This window comes from Misgurnus anguillicaudatus, chromosome 23 (genome assembly GCF_027580225.2).
Source record: "Misgurnus anguillicaudatus chromosome 23, ASM2758022v2, whole genome shotgun sequence".
Lineage (NCBI taxonomy): Eukaryota > Metazoa > Chordata > Actinopteri > Cypriniformes > Cobitidae > Misgurnus > Misgurnus anguillicaudatus.
This window is the reverse complement of record NC_073359.2, coordinates 33707150-33722803: the sequence shown is the minus strand read 5'-3', so window position 1 is coordinate 33722803 and position 15654 is coordinate 33707150. Positions and strand designations below refer to the sequence as shown.

Genomic DNA, 15654 nt, shown 5'->3' with positions numbered 1-15654 from the left:
GTAATTCCGTGGTGTGGTGGTTGGTACATAATGGAAAAAAATCATCCCTAATTAATTTACTTTTAAGTTTATTTTCTGTCAATAATGTAAATGAGATCCAGCACTTTTAGAGCAGTTTATCATAAGGAGTTTAAGAAACTTTGGACAAAAAAATATCTGCTGTATAATTGGGATGCACAAACATCAAGAATCAGACTATGAATCTCAACCCTGGTGACAAAGAAAATTGGAAAAAAAATCCTTATTTATCCATGCTGCAGTGCATGCTGGGAGTCCTGAATGAGTTTCATAATTTGTTAATACCCAGCATGCATTGCAGCATGAAGTTTTTCATTTAATTGTCACCATGGTTGAGATTGATAGTCTGATTCTTGATGTTTGTGCATCCCAATTAAATAGTGGATATTTTTTGTCCAAAGTTTCTAAAACTCTTTAATGACAAACTGCTGTGAAAGTGCTGGATCTCATTTACATTATTGACAGAAAATAAACTTTTGATTAGTAAATTCATTAGGGATGATTTTTTACCATTATGTACCAACCACCACACCACAGAATTACACTACTAACTTAACATGTTTATAACAAATGTGGTGTATTAACAAAAAGTTAACACAACCAGGGAAAAACTAGCAAGCAAAAGACAAGGCTCAAGAGCCCAACTAAAACGAACACTAATCACAATAATGGTGACTTAAAATGAAACAAAACATCAACATCTAAACTTACATATAATAGATATATAATATATAATAAATATAAAATATATAATAAATATAATAAAATAATATTAATATAAAAAATAAATATAATAAAATGCAATGTTTCTCTATCATTTACATAACAATTAAACAAGTCAATATAATAAACAGTTGTTGTTTTAAACATTGTGTGAACATTAAAACATGACATTGTCATAACGTTTAAAAATGGTAAAATGTAACATTCCTCTAACGTTGAGACAACACAAAAACGTTCTTAGAACGTCAAGAAAACTGGACACTTTTAACGTTGGCAGAACGTTTTTGGGAACGTAAAGAACTTTCAGGGAACGTTCTTAGAACTTTTTTCTGTTAGCTGGGAAGAACCAATAAAAATGAACCGACGGCTGGGGATCCTCTGTTGAATGTTTGATGAGGTGATAGATGTTCAACATCATGAGTGAGTCATCATCAACATCTACAGTAACAAATCTGTTTTACTACGTTCATCATCCATTCTGTTAATATAAGAAATTAACCTGTGTGCTGTTGAGCTCAAGTGATAAAACCTTTTAAAGGTTTATGATGATAAGAAACCAACTTTCATTTACAGTTTTTTACAATCACTTTGCTACTATTTTCAGAACATTGATGTCATTTTTCACAACTCTAGACACAAAACTCACAACCAAAGATCAAAATGCACATTTTTCAAAACTCTTAACTCTTTTCTCAATTGCTTGGATACAATACACATAAAACTTGGATCATTTGTTCATTCAACCAAAATCACATGTTCAATATGACACAACTTAACATCAAAGTACTACTGTTTCAAAAGGCTATTCACACATCACATTTCAAATAAGTGTCTATTCATTTTCTTACAATGATCTAACTATCAATCAATACAACTGCCCAAAATGATAAGTAACTGTTGCATTATTCGTAATAGTTGTATGGAAACAGACAAAGAATCTTCCATGTTTACTGAAAATCATGAAAGTTTCAAGATAATGAGGTTCATTGTAACCAATAAGCATGGAGCATGAACCAATTATCACCCCAGCTAGAAAAATCAAATCAGAGCAACATATACAATGAAGGTATTGGAAGATCAAATGAAGAGTTTGGTTCCAAAACGCAATAAATCCATTTTGACAAATTTTGGTAAAAACGTGTTTTCTATACCAAGAAAGTGACAAGATGAAAACAACTATTTTCTGTTACAAACTTTCACACAGCATCTTTAGGTTATAAAAACATAAAAAATTCAAATCCATAAGTTGATTTTCAAAGATTTATTATAAAAACGGATTATTTTTTCCACAAAATGCAATAAATCCATGACAAGTTTTTATTCAAAATGCTATAAATCTATTGAATCAATAGCCTATATAAATGTGCATTCATCTTTGCCATGTTATATTCATTTAGTTGACTAGTTGTACACACTAATTAAAAATATAAACATTAATGTTATAAATCAAAACACTTACTTTGTCATATTAAGATCACTGTCATTGCGGTTACTTGACGTCTTCGCTTAACGTCTTTCACAGCGATCGACTGTAAAATGTTTTTGGTCCTGCTCGATTTTCGTTGACTTTGAGTAAAATAATGTAAAGTTTTTCATAAGATCCTCTGGGGTCAATGTGTTAGCATGAGAAGCTTGATGCTGTCGGGAGAACAAGCACCCGTCTCCCGAGTGCCTCTCAGGGAAATTGTTAGATGCTGATGGCTTACGTTTCTTTCCCATCACAGAAAACCATCACAGGTTTATCGATGCAATTAAAGTATTATTTTGTTTTGTTTGTTGATCACGAAGTACAAAGTAGATGAGGAAAACCAGGACTCCGTGTACTACGCGCGTCCGCCATTGTTTGTTTACATTGCGTGAACGGTGGGCTGTAATATCAGAAATGGAGTTATTGCGTTCTGTAAAAAAGTGGGTGTGGCGTTTGTCGCATTTTGGGAAAAAAGGGAGAAAAGATGACAGAATAACACGGCGGGTATTGGATTTTGCGTAAAATTAAGAATTTACTTTTAACTACTGACCTGATATAATACTGATTTTGGCAGTAACTCATTTTTTTAAAAAATGGCGTTTATTGCGTTTTGGAACCAAACTCTTCAAATAATATCGATTGGAGAATTATTTTGGATTGGTAGAAAAAGAAAATGCTTGACCTCATTATCATTAGGAGGGAGAGAAAAAGTACTTAAATATGATGGAGACAAGAAATCACTACAAAAGAAGGGTATTTAGAATCCTTATAAAAGGATGAACACAACAATTAATCATCAATTATATGTAGATTCTGTTGATCAACCAAATGGATACCAAATTAGATTCAGGCATGGGATTAAGCTAAATAAGGAATTTAATAAAGTTTTGTCAGAATAAGAATACAGAATAAATAAATTATGTACAGTACTACAATCAAAAAGTAGATTATTAAGTTTACAAATAAGGCATTAATTTATCTTAGGATAACAACTAGATGCAGCCATTAGAAATACATGATAACATATACTGAATCAATTTTAATTAAAGGTTAGTGGGTAAATGAGGCGTAGGTAGAGAACCAAATGGAAGTTAAAATATTAGGATGATGGAAAATTTACTTGAAATTAACAAGAATATTATCAGGACTTACGTTACAAGACAGTAATGAATTTACAACTAGTAAACGAGAATTCAAGCACCTCTGATGAGGATGGGAAAAATTCATTTAAATTGTTATCAAGAATTATTATGCATGATTTACTTAGTTGTATTATTGGTTATTTCCATTTACTAGTTTTATTTGAATTAATTACATTTATGTGTGTATTATGCCATCTTTACCTAGTTTTATTATTGGTTATTGCTCTTTACTTTGTTTATTTGAATTAACTTACATTTACACTTGTTTATTATAATTAATTTTTGAGTTTTTATGATTCAATTCAGTATCAATTAGTTATATTTACTCGTTTTGAATTTGAATATTGAATCTTTAATATTTCTTTTGTGTTTATTATGCATACTTTACTGTTGTTTTTATTATTTTTTACTTGGATTCATTAACGTTGACTTTACATTTACGATGCTTTATCATATACTCTACATAGCTAAAATGATAACTGTAAGCGTAGAACCAATTGCGCACAAACTGTTTAGGGCTTAAGTACTTTTACTTTTACATTCAAGTCAAAATGAGAATGGAAAGATGTTTGTCTTATTGTCCATAGTTCGAAGTGCAGTGGCATAATTTAGTAATTGGTAAGGGATAGTGGCTTTCTTTAGCCACAAGATATTAATAATTGAAACGCTGAATTATGAAACTGCACTCCGGATTAAAATAAACAGGAAAGTTGAGGCTAAATTAAGCCTCAGAGCGGGGATTATGAAGAAGTTTTATTTTAATCCCAATCTACATTAATATGATGAATATGAGTTTACCATTATAATCAAATGCAATTTGTTTACAGTTTAAAAGCCATCTGTGTGGTGCATCATGAGTTTACTAATATAATCCAACTATGCAGTAGTCTAAAGAACCATCTGGACCAGCTGGGTGTATTCAGGTTTCAAGGTAGTTTAAAGAGCCATCTGGACAGGCAGGCACAAAGGGTTTTAGTATTAGCAAATAGCCAAGGGTCAAATAGGTCATGGGACCAAGACACTGGTCTGAGGAATGTCATGTGGGTCTTGCCTGAACAGAAACATATTGTTTTAACTATGAGGGGAGGGAACAAAGACCATATATATTTACCAAGCCCGGGCTCACGGACTTCAGACTGGTTTGAAGATTTCTCCCAGGCCGGCCAGGCTGGTTCTGGGAGAGTTCATCAGGCAGGCTCGGCTTATTATTTTGTCCGGAAAATAAAAGTCTATCTCTTGAAATCAGAACCTAAGACTGAAGATTGTTTCATTTGAGGAAAAGGAAAACCACAACAGGAACGAATTGAGACACACGGTCAGTAGCAGTCAGTCAGTCAGAAGAACTCTCTCAGACGGACACCACGGGCCTGTACCATGAAAATGGTTAAACAAACTCAGGGTTACAGGATCAGTTTCAAGTTAACAAAACCAAGCCAATGTGCAGGCCTTGTTGGTACAAGTTATTTTCATGGTACAGAAAACCCAGGATTTGCACAAACTAATCCTAAACAAACCTGGCTAACCAACTAAATCGGCTTCATGGTATAGGCCCCAGGTTATTAAAGTAAGTTCTATTATTTATTTATGTTCGCTTCATACGTGATATATCTTCACTAGATAGACTATTTTTGTTTACAATATGTAGCCATTGCAATGACTTGTAGTAAATATTAGTTTGGAGGAGATTGGTGGAGTAAGTTAACAGTCAAGCTCATAAAGAAAAACACAGCGTTTTAAAAATGTCAGCTGTTTAACGTTATTTCACGTTTGGTAGTTTTATCCGAGTTGAAAACTGTCAGCTTTGAGTTGACTTTTTACTCAGCTGTTCTATGGAAACGTACAGGACAAATAAAACGCTAACCAAAAGTTATTCTGTCCAGAGTAACGTTATCCATGTAAGTAATTTACCAGATGATATCAATTGACTAAATTAATAATGACATTGTGTATGAAACAATCTGTCTGCTTAATCAGATTATCAGACCCGCGTCAGTTATTCGTGACTTCGCTACGCCAGGAGCAACACTTGATTCTATTAGAAAAAGCTTTTTTAAATGTCTCGCGTGACGTCTGGTATATTAACTGAAAAAAAAATTATTGAGAATAGTTTATGAATGTGATGAAAAACACAAATCTAACCCCAATCCCAATCGATAATGGTTTGAATAAAGGAAAAAAAATTGAGTAACCAATCCGTGAAACTGGCACGAAAAAGAAAGTCGTGCCACGGACACGTGAAAACGCGTCACTTAAATACTCGAAACGTTTCGAGCTGAATTCAAAAACAGTCTCATTCCTATCTTACCATATCTGCGCTACTCATCTGATCAACGGTGAGCTCGAACTGCTTCACTGCAGAAGCTGCCTTGGAGGCTCCGCTGAGGGCTTAAAGGGGTCATATGATGAAAATGCCAGCACTGCCACTTTGTAGGCTCGAGCAAAAATGTGTCGTTTTGGGTGTGTTTTTTAAAATGCAAATGAGCGGATAAAGTGCAAACACTGATCACAATGATGGTGGTTTGTTGTAATTCAAACTCAATTGTGCTGTCAAGTCCTTCTTTTCTCTCTCTTTCTCTCTCTCTGCACTAAACGGCAGTGCTGTGGTTGGAGAGTTCAGATTAAGGAGGCGGTATTATTCTAATAAGATATCCTTATGACATCATAATGAAAGCCAAATTTCAATGACCTATTTTTGCTCACACCTACAAAGTGGCAATGCTAACATTTTCATCATATGACCCCTTTAAACCAGTAACGAGCATTTTGATTGGTCGTTTTTGTGAACCAATCACATTCTTTCTGCCCTCAGAACATGTTTGAGTAAGGAAAACTCCTATCTACGTTTTGCACAAGTTCTAGGAACGTTTCTGTTGTCTGAACGTTAGAGTAATGTTACATTTTACCATTTTTAAACGTTATGACAATGTCATGTTTTAATGTTCACACAATGTTTAAAACAACAACTGTTTATTATATTGACTTGTTTAATTGTTATGTTAATGATAGAGAAAAATTGCATTTTATTATTTTAGAAAACATTATTTCTGAATGTTCAGTAAATATATTGCTGTAGAAAACTCAATTCACTTACTAGGTTTAGATGTTGATGTTTTGTTTCATTTTAAGTAACCCTTGTTGTGATTCGTGTTTGTTTTGGTTGGACTCTTGACACTTGGCTTTTTGCTTGCTGGTTTTTCCTGGTTGTGTTAACTTTGTGTTAATGCACCACATTTTTTATGAAAAGTTAATAGTGTATTTCTGTTGTTGGTACTAGTGATGGGCAGTCCGGCTCTTTCCATTGATTCGGCTCTTTCGGCTCAAGCGCTGGCTCTACATTTTAGTGATGGCAGTCCGGCTCTTTTCATAGATTCGGCTCTTCTGGCTCGGCTCCCTTAGAAGAGCCGTCTCCCCTGCATGCGTCTGAAGATTCGGCTCTGCTCGTTCGCTACAAAGAATCAGCTCTTAGAGCCGCTCGTTCGCGAACGACCCATCACTAGTTGGTACATAGTGGTGAAGATCATCACCTAATTCATTTGCTGATCGGGGGTTTGTTTTCTGCCAGTGATGTGTATTGGATTCAGCTCTTTCAGAGCAGTTTGTCATTGAGGAGTTTTGGAAGCTTTGGACAAAAAATATCCACTGTATAGTTGGGATGCCCAAACATCAAGAATCAGACTATGAATCTCAACCATGGTGACAAATAAAATTGTTAAAAAAAATCTTTATTTATCCATGCTGCAGTGCATGCTGGGAGTCCTGAATGAGATTTGTAATTTGTTAATACCCAGCATGCATTGCAGCATGAAGTTTTTCATTTAATTGTCACCATGATTGAGATTCATAGTCTGATTCTAGATGTTTGTGCATCCCAACCATACAGCGGATATTCTGTCCAAAGTTTCTAAAACTCCTTAATGACAAACTGCTGGGAAAGTGTTGGATCTCATTTACATTTTTGACAGAAAAGAAACTTTTGATTAGTAAATGAATTAGGTGATGATCTTTACCATTATGCACCAACAACCACAGAAACACACCATCAACTTTCACAACAAATGTGGCTCATCAACACAAAGTCAACACAACCAGGAAAAAACCAGAAAGCAAAAAGTCAAGTGTCAAGAGACCAACTAAAACAAACACTAATCACAATAAGGGTGACTTAAAATGAAACAAACATCAACATCTAAACCTAATAGGGATGCACCGAATCCAGGATTCGGTTTCGGATTCGGCCGAATACTGGGCTTTTTGACGGGGTTCGGGTTCGGCCGAATCCTAGATTTTTTTTCCACCGAACCGAACCCTAGGCTTGCGCTACGCTGGTCGACGTCACGCGGCCGTTGATTACACACATCGGGTCCTGACGTGGAGATGAGCTTTTTCTTTCGGTAAGCCTTAGGGTCTGGACACACCAAAACTTTTAAACACGGCTGAAAACGCCTTGAGGACGCCAAATGCCAGCTGTTTTTCAGCCGAGCGCTGGGTCGCAGTGATGCTTCAGCTGTGAGCCGGTTGGTTGCTGTGGTAATGTCCCACCCCTCCTCCACTGTAATTGGACGGCCGTGTGAAGACTGTGACATTGATGAGCGGAGCTTCTAACTCAAAGTTAAATATAGTTTTCAGCGCGGAGCTGCTTGCTTATTGGAAAAACGAGCGTGTCGCAACTCATCGCTTTTATTATGCATAGGCTTATGGTAATTGTCAAAATAGTCTTCCAACTTGTCATCCTGGCATAATGTGAATAAAATGAAAAATACACTGCTGTGGACGTTGTTTACTTCATTAATGTGCTTTACTGTAGGATTCGGTATTCGGTTTCGGATTCGGCCGAATCTTAAACGGTGGATTCGGGATTCGGCCGAACCTAAAAAATCTGGATTCGGTGCATCCCTAAAACCTAATAAGTGAATTGAGTTTTCTACAGCAGTGTATTTGCTGACCATTCAGAAACAATGTTTTACAAAATAATAAAATGCAATGTTTCTCCATCATCCACACAACAACTCAACAAGTCAATACAACAAACAGCCGTTGTTTCAAACATTGCGCGAGCATCAAAACATGACATTGTCACAACGCCCAAAAATGGCAAAATGCAACATTCCTCCAACGCCCAGACAACAGACACGTTCCCAGAACCCAAAAAAACTGTCCGCTTTTAACGTTGGCAGAATGTTTTTGGGAACATTCGGGAACTTTCAGGGAACGTTCTTAGAACTTTTTATTTCTAGCTGGGTAGGTCCATCATCCTTTCATGCGCTACACAGCATTGGTAAGTCATTTCTTTCACTTTTGTACTGCTGTTAGGAGCTATATCTTATTTTTTTGTAACTAATATACAAGTATTATTCTTTTACTCGCAGTACTCAAATATACAATGGTTGGTTAATTTGTTTTCAGATAAATGCTGAATTTAAAAGAATCACTACTGTCTTATGTTCCTGTGTCACCTGGACCTCCAATCCAAAAACCTGACGAAACTCTTCTATCAGAAAGGATGACAGCTAGCAAAAAGACTTCAAACAATTAATGATCAAATGACAGAAGTAAGTAATATAGATTCATAGACATAAAAATGTGTAAACATTGTTGGAAGTACAGAACGTTTAGTATGTTTTAGTTACAACATCTTTTGGCACACGGGTCATTAAAGGGGTCATATGATGAAAATGTTAGCATTGCCACTTTGTAGGTTTGAGCAAAAATGTGTCGTTTTGGGTGTGTTTTTTAAAATGCAAATGAGCGGATGAAGTGCAAACACTGATCACACTGATGGTGGTTTATTGTAATTGAAACTCTATTGTGCTGTCAAGTCCAAAAATGTGTCGTTTTGGGTGTGTTTTTTAAAATGCAAATGAACGGATAAAGTGCAAACACTGATCACAATGATGGTGGTTTATTGTAATTGAAACTCTATTGTGCTGTCAAGTCCAAAAATGTGTCGTTTTGGGTGTGTTTTTTAAAATGCAAATGAGCGGATGAAGTGCAAACACTGATCACACTGATGGTGGTTTATTGTAATTGAAACTCTATTGTGCTGTCAAGTCCAAAAATGTGTCGTTTTGGGTGTGTTTTTTAAAATGCAAATGAGCGGATAAAGTGCAAACACTGATCACAATGATGGTGGTTTGTTGTAATTCAAACTCAATTGTGCTGTCAAGTCCTTCTTTTCTCTCTCTTTCAGAGTTCAGATTAAGGAGGCGGTATTATTCTAATAAGATATCCTTATGACATCATAATGAAAGCCAAATTTCAATGACCTGTTTTTGCTCACACCTACAAAGTGGCAACGCCAACATTTTCATCATATGACCCCTTTAAAACACCTGGGAAGATTTAAAGGGGTAGTTCACCCAAAAATAAAAATTCTCATCACTTACTCCCTATCATGTTGTAACAAACCTGTATAAATGTCTTTGTTCTGATGAACACTAAGGAAGATATTTTGAGGAATGTTTGTAACCAAACCAATCATAAGCCCCATTCACTTCCATAGTGGGGAAAAATAATACTATTGAAGTGAATGGGGCTCATGAACAGTTTGGTTGCAAACATTTCTCAAAATAAATATCTTCCTTCATGTTTATCAGAACAAAGACATTTATACAGGTCTGTAACAACATGAGAGTGAGAAAATGAGAGAATTCCCTTTTGATGTGATTGTCAGGTGTGGTAGCACACACTCGAAACGTGGCCTCTTTATTTAACTCATTCCAGTGTAGTGAACACTAGGGATGCTCCGATCAGGATTTTTGCAGCCGATACAATCACCGATTTGTAATCTTCGTGATCGGCCGATACCGATTCTGATTTTTTTAAAGCTGATATGCAAGCTCTTTGATGACTGTAACTAGTGGTGCACGATATATCGCCCGCCGATATAATATCGGCCGATATGGTCATTTTTTTACACATCGGCATCGGTCCGATGTCAAAATAGGGCCGATGTGAACAGGCCGATAATCATTCCTGTGTATTTGACGTGTGTGTAGGAGACGTGAGTGTGGGGGCGAGTATGTTTGTTTTTGCTCAAGCGCATAAGTTACACATGTGCTGAAGCAGGTTCTGTCATTTGCCTGGTCGTTCTTCAAAGTGTCTGAAGAAGATCCTCGATTTGCTGTGTGACAGGGGTGTCCAATACGTCGATCGCGATCGCAAAGGCAATGCCGGTAGATTGCACATAATTTAACTGTGTATCCTTATGCTGCTCAATGCCTCCAAGAGTAATTCTGACACACGTAAGTCTTGAGTTGCTGTGCCTTTCTTCTCAAATGTGTTTTTATAAATCTTATGCCTGCCCGCCAGAGCATGTGAGCGGTGCGGTAATATTTCCATCAGAGCGCAGAGCGCATTTCCGAAATTTCCGCTCTGCTCGCTCAATACGCTCAGCACCGATCGCTCATCCCAGAATGCCCTTTGGTAATTTGCTAGTTCGAGAATCTGTAAAAATGGCTAGCAATAAGTTATGGAGTTCAAATATTGTTTTAATGAAGTCGCCAGTCTCACATAGAAATGAAAGAAATGAAACTAAGATGACAGAATAACTGTAGTGTCGTCTGCATCTAGATGCAGTTTTAAAGATTAAATTAGGCTACTTTAATCTAACTGATCAACACAAATACAAAGCGCCATAATATAGGCTAACTGATTGCTTACCAGCATTAAAACCACTTAAAATAAGAACCTTCTCCGCTCCGTGGATGAGGAAGCTTCAGCCAAAAACACATTTAATATTAACTGACTTAACACTGGACTTTTCCCTGGACATTTAGATATAATTTTTTTTCATCAACAGCATGCGTGGAACATTATAAACATTGATGATAATCTGCCAACTCGACCGATTCAGCACGTCCTCTATTTTACAGAGAGTTCGCTTAATTAACGGCTTTTCATTCGGTCCGTGTGAGCTAAACATTTTTGTGCTATAATTTGCTCTCGCGGCTATATTTCTAAATATTTTTGACCAAGTAACACTCGGTATAAAATGTAAGTTGTTTTAGATAGCATTTAAGCTTCTGAAATGATGACAAATCACTAAAATTATATATCCAGATGAATTTAGCCAAAATAATGATTTATTCGTTTTCATACTATATAGATACACGTTAATTTATCTACCAATATACTATTGAAAATGCCATAAATAAATACTCATGGCCTTCTGTATTGCATTCGTTTTGTACATTTACAGGTTCATAAATACTGTTTAATTTTAATTTCTTTAAGACAGAGCTGTGTTCTGTATTTACTGATGCACTGTAAATTTGCACTTAAAAAACCTTCTTGTTAAGAAATTGTTCTTCAATTTATTTTAGTTTTTTCAAATAATATATTTATATAACAGAATAGTTTGTTAATCTTTCTCATAAGGGGAACGAATTATTATAATATTTCGTAATTACTTATTACATTTATTATTACTTAAAGGGGACATATTATGAAAATCTGACTTTTTCCATGTTTAAGTGCTATAATTGTGTCCCCAGTGCTTCTATCAACCTAGAAAATGTTAAAAAGATCAACCCAATAACTTAGTTTTGGTAAACCATTTTCTGCAAGCATGTGAAAAAATAGGTCATTGTAATTTGGCCCTTATTGTGATGTCAGAATAAGGTAATACCGCCCCCTTTATCTGCACTATCCAACCACAGCACAACCATTTAGTATGGAGAGAAAGAGAGAGATAAAATATTTCACAGCACAATTGAGTTTCAATTGCAACAAACCACCATCATTGTGATCAGTGGTTGCACTTCATCCGCTCATTTGCATTTTAAAGGACACACCCAAAACGGCACACTTTTGCTCAGACCTAGTTTAAGACTTAGTTTACATCTTAAAAAAATCTCATAATATGTCCCCTTTAAAATTAGTAAAACATGTGAATGTCGTGGAAACAATTTGTTAATTTTAATTATATCCGGAGCTCCGTATCAGTTAAACTATAATAGCCAACACACAACTGTACATAACTGCGATTTATCAGCTAATACTTTAATTAAATGCAATTATACAAGAAAACAATTAGGCTTACTAAAAAAAAAAAATATCGGAGCGGGATCTGAGCGGGAATTGGTTTATTTGCGAGCGTGAGCGAAAAGTTAACGGAGCGCTTGCTTGGGCGGTGAGCGCTTGAACAGTAGAGCGGAATATTTAGCGGAGAGTCACACGGTCGCTCTGCTTCACTCACATGCTCTGATGGTGGACAGCCCTAAATCCAATGTAGAGATATATGCAGTATAGTCCACGCATTTAAAGTGTTTTTAGCATGTAGAACTTGTCGGCTAAAAGTCTGGACACCACTGTCTTAGAGTAATTGTGAAACACAAAGTCTTTTTGAGTTGCTGTGCTTTTCTTCTCAAAAGTGTTTTTTTATAAATCTTATGCCTGCCCGCTGCAGCTTAGTCGTGTAAACTTCCAAAATTTACCAGGATGCAATCGCATTCTTGCCTTCATGCAGCTGATGCACGCGCCTGGTGTGTGTACGCGCGCCCGAGCGAACGAGGGAGGAAGAGAGAGAGAGAGAGAGAGAGCTGCAGCATTGTGCTGATTTATATGCTTTTGATACTATTGTCAATTAGTATTGTCAATCAGCTAATTGATGACATTTTGCACATGGGTAAAGGTGCCCAATCAGTCATTTCTGGGAATAAATTACAAAAGTAAAAAAAAATGTTTTGGAAAATAGCTCTTTATTTGATTATCATTAAAATGTGTTTTTTTATACAGAGATATCGGCATCGGCAAATATCGGTATCGGCCATAACAGACAAGGGTCATATCGGTTATCGGCATCGGCCAAAATTTTCACATCGGTGCATCACTAACTGTAACTTACATTTTTTCTAGATAAAATAATACCACGGATGTTGCCTTTGTTATATTACTTGCAGTAATTAGGTATATTATTGTTTTTATAGTGACTCAAATATATAATTAGCACGACAAATATTTATTCTGCAAAGAGAAATTTAATATGGCTTTAAAAAGGCTTATGTCTTCTAAAAATCGAAAATAAAACACTTCACAGTCTTTACTGTATTAATGAAATATACATGCATTCGTATGAAGTATAAAAGTTCTTTAGTCAAGAGCAGAGAGTGATTTTATTGAGAGATGAATAGGTTACTGCAGCTTTAAGACGTGAGAGAGAGATCGCTCTGTTCACGTGCACTGATGACAGGCTGCTGTGTGTGGGCGGCGGCGGCTGAACGCAGACAAGCAGCTGTGAGGAAAATAAAAGTTTAAACGCTCAAAACTTTAAAACGCATGCAAATAAGAAACTTTTGGCATGAGGATGCAATTGTCCGTGATAGATATGTGTTGTATACGCTGTTTGATGGGGATGTGAAGACGCCTTGCGCTGTTGACCGGAGCACGTCCTCATAGAAAATACGCATATCTCTGTAAAGGCAAAGAGAGACATACAAATCTGCACGCCGCACATGAGCAAAGGGTTGTAAAAATGCTCGTGCTACGTAAAAAAATTTCTTTAATTGCAGCCACATTCAGGATCCTTTTGATGACAAAAGTAAACAGAAAGATCGGTTTATGAAATCGGCAGATTTAGCGAGCACCGATCGAGTCATTTAATGCCATTATCGGCCGATACCGATCGGAGCATCCCTAGTGAACACACACACACACACACACACACACACACACACACACACACACACACACACACACACACACACACACACACACACACACACACACACACACACACACACACACACACACACACACACACACACACACACACACACACTGCCTTGCTTTGTAACCCATGTATTTGTAACCAATTGTAACATGCTGTGGCAATGCACATGGGTCTGTATACTTACATTTATATTTGTTTGCATTGTACTAATTTCCAATGACACTTTTATTGTAACAGTAACCTTTTTTCTGTTTCTTTAACTACATTTGTTTGTTTTGTAGTTTTAAAGTCAGCATCAGTGAGGTCATTTGAAGACACCAATGTTGGGATTTGTGCTCTCAAACAACATGCTTCTTGTGATGAAGAAGAGGATCTTTGTATAGTCCTGGAAGCCATGAAGGTGTTGCAACATCGTGTTTGAGCTGATGTATGCCTTAAACCTGATCTCCGCTTTATTTTTGAGGAAATCCAAACTGCATTGAGAGTAACTTTAACGAACAGTTTCTTTCAGTGAAAGGATCAGAAAGACTGTGCTGCTCATTTATGTTCTTTTTATTTATCTGTTTTAAGTGTTTTCTCTTATTAATACATTAACAGTTTGCTGCTCAGAGTCGATTTTGGAAATGGTTGTTGTATTTTGTTTTTGTTGAATCTTTGATTAACAGTTTATAAATGCTGTAGCTCTGACTTTCTGAAGGAGTGATATTTTCCAGTTTGTAAATCCATTTTATAAATAATAGTACTTACTGTTTTGCGTGTCTCTTTGGAATGCAGTGTTTGTGTTTTAGCACTTCTAAATCTACTGTGATAGTAACTATTTTAAACATTTGGGTCAGTTTCACAGATGGGGCTTTTCCTAGTCCCAGACTTTTGCAATGCCATATATCAGTGCCCTTGTTTTGTCTAAAGATGTACTCCAGTGTTGTTTTTGTAAGGTAGGTTTGTTTGTAAACTTTATTTTTGTAAAAATATCCTAATATAACTAGGGGCTAGTCATGGATTAATCTACAACCTGTTTGGGAAATTGCCCCTTTATGTATGTACTGCATGTGCTGATTGTTGTAATAGTTATTGACTGTTATTGAATTAATGTGAAGTGATTTAAATGAATTGACGATCTGAAAGCAGTGGTTTGCCTCAATATCACTAAACATTTGTACAAAACTCTTTGCTTTTTATGCCAATGCAAATGTATTTTGTATTTAAAAAAAATAACATTTGGATAATTATGGGTGATTATTCTGGTGCCAGAGACATAATGAAATTGCTTTAGAGTTACATAATCCCATAATATAAGCATTAAAAAAGCATGTTGGAATTACAGATGAAAATCTAGTCCCCTTACATAATAAAATTACTTATACATTACAAAATAAATGTGTTATAGTAAAGAGAAATATCACTTTGAGTCAACATATTTCTATTAGACTACTTAAAATAATTAAAATGTTTTGGTCTGACACATAAAAATTAATTGAGGAAAATTATTTTGGTTTTAAACAATCGGATCATGTGGGACCGATGTACACATTAAAATTACGTAAATTGAAAGGATTTTTTTTTCAGTGTACCTTTAGAATGGGTTTAATGGTGCACTGGAACAATCCTTCCCAAAATGCATTAAACTTTCGTTT

The 15654-nt window shown here is 35.9% G+C and overlaps 1 protein-coding gene and 1 long non-coding RNA gene across 2 annotated transcripts in view; one reads left to right on the top strand and one right to left on the bottom strand.

Moving 5' to 3' along the window:
* The window catches only part of LOC141359324 (uncharacterized), a 564790-nt gene that overhangs the window by 115663 nt on the left and 433473 nt on the right, over window positions 1-15654 (bottom strand). The gene's annotated exons all lie outside the window — the stretch shown is intronic.
* Window positions 8591-15654, top strand: part of LOC129441457 (uncharacterized) — a 116031-nt gene continuing 108967 nt past the window's right edge. Inside the window, exons 1-2 of the long non-coding RNA XR_012365748.1 lie at window positions 8591-8626; window positions 8755-8900. This is a non-coding gene — a long non-coding RNA (uncharacterized lncRNA). The remainder of the gene's footprint in view (window positions 8627-8754; window positions 8901-15654) is intronic.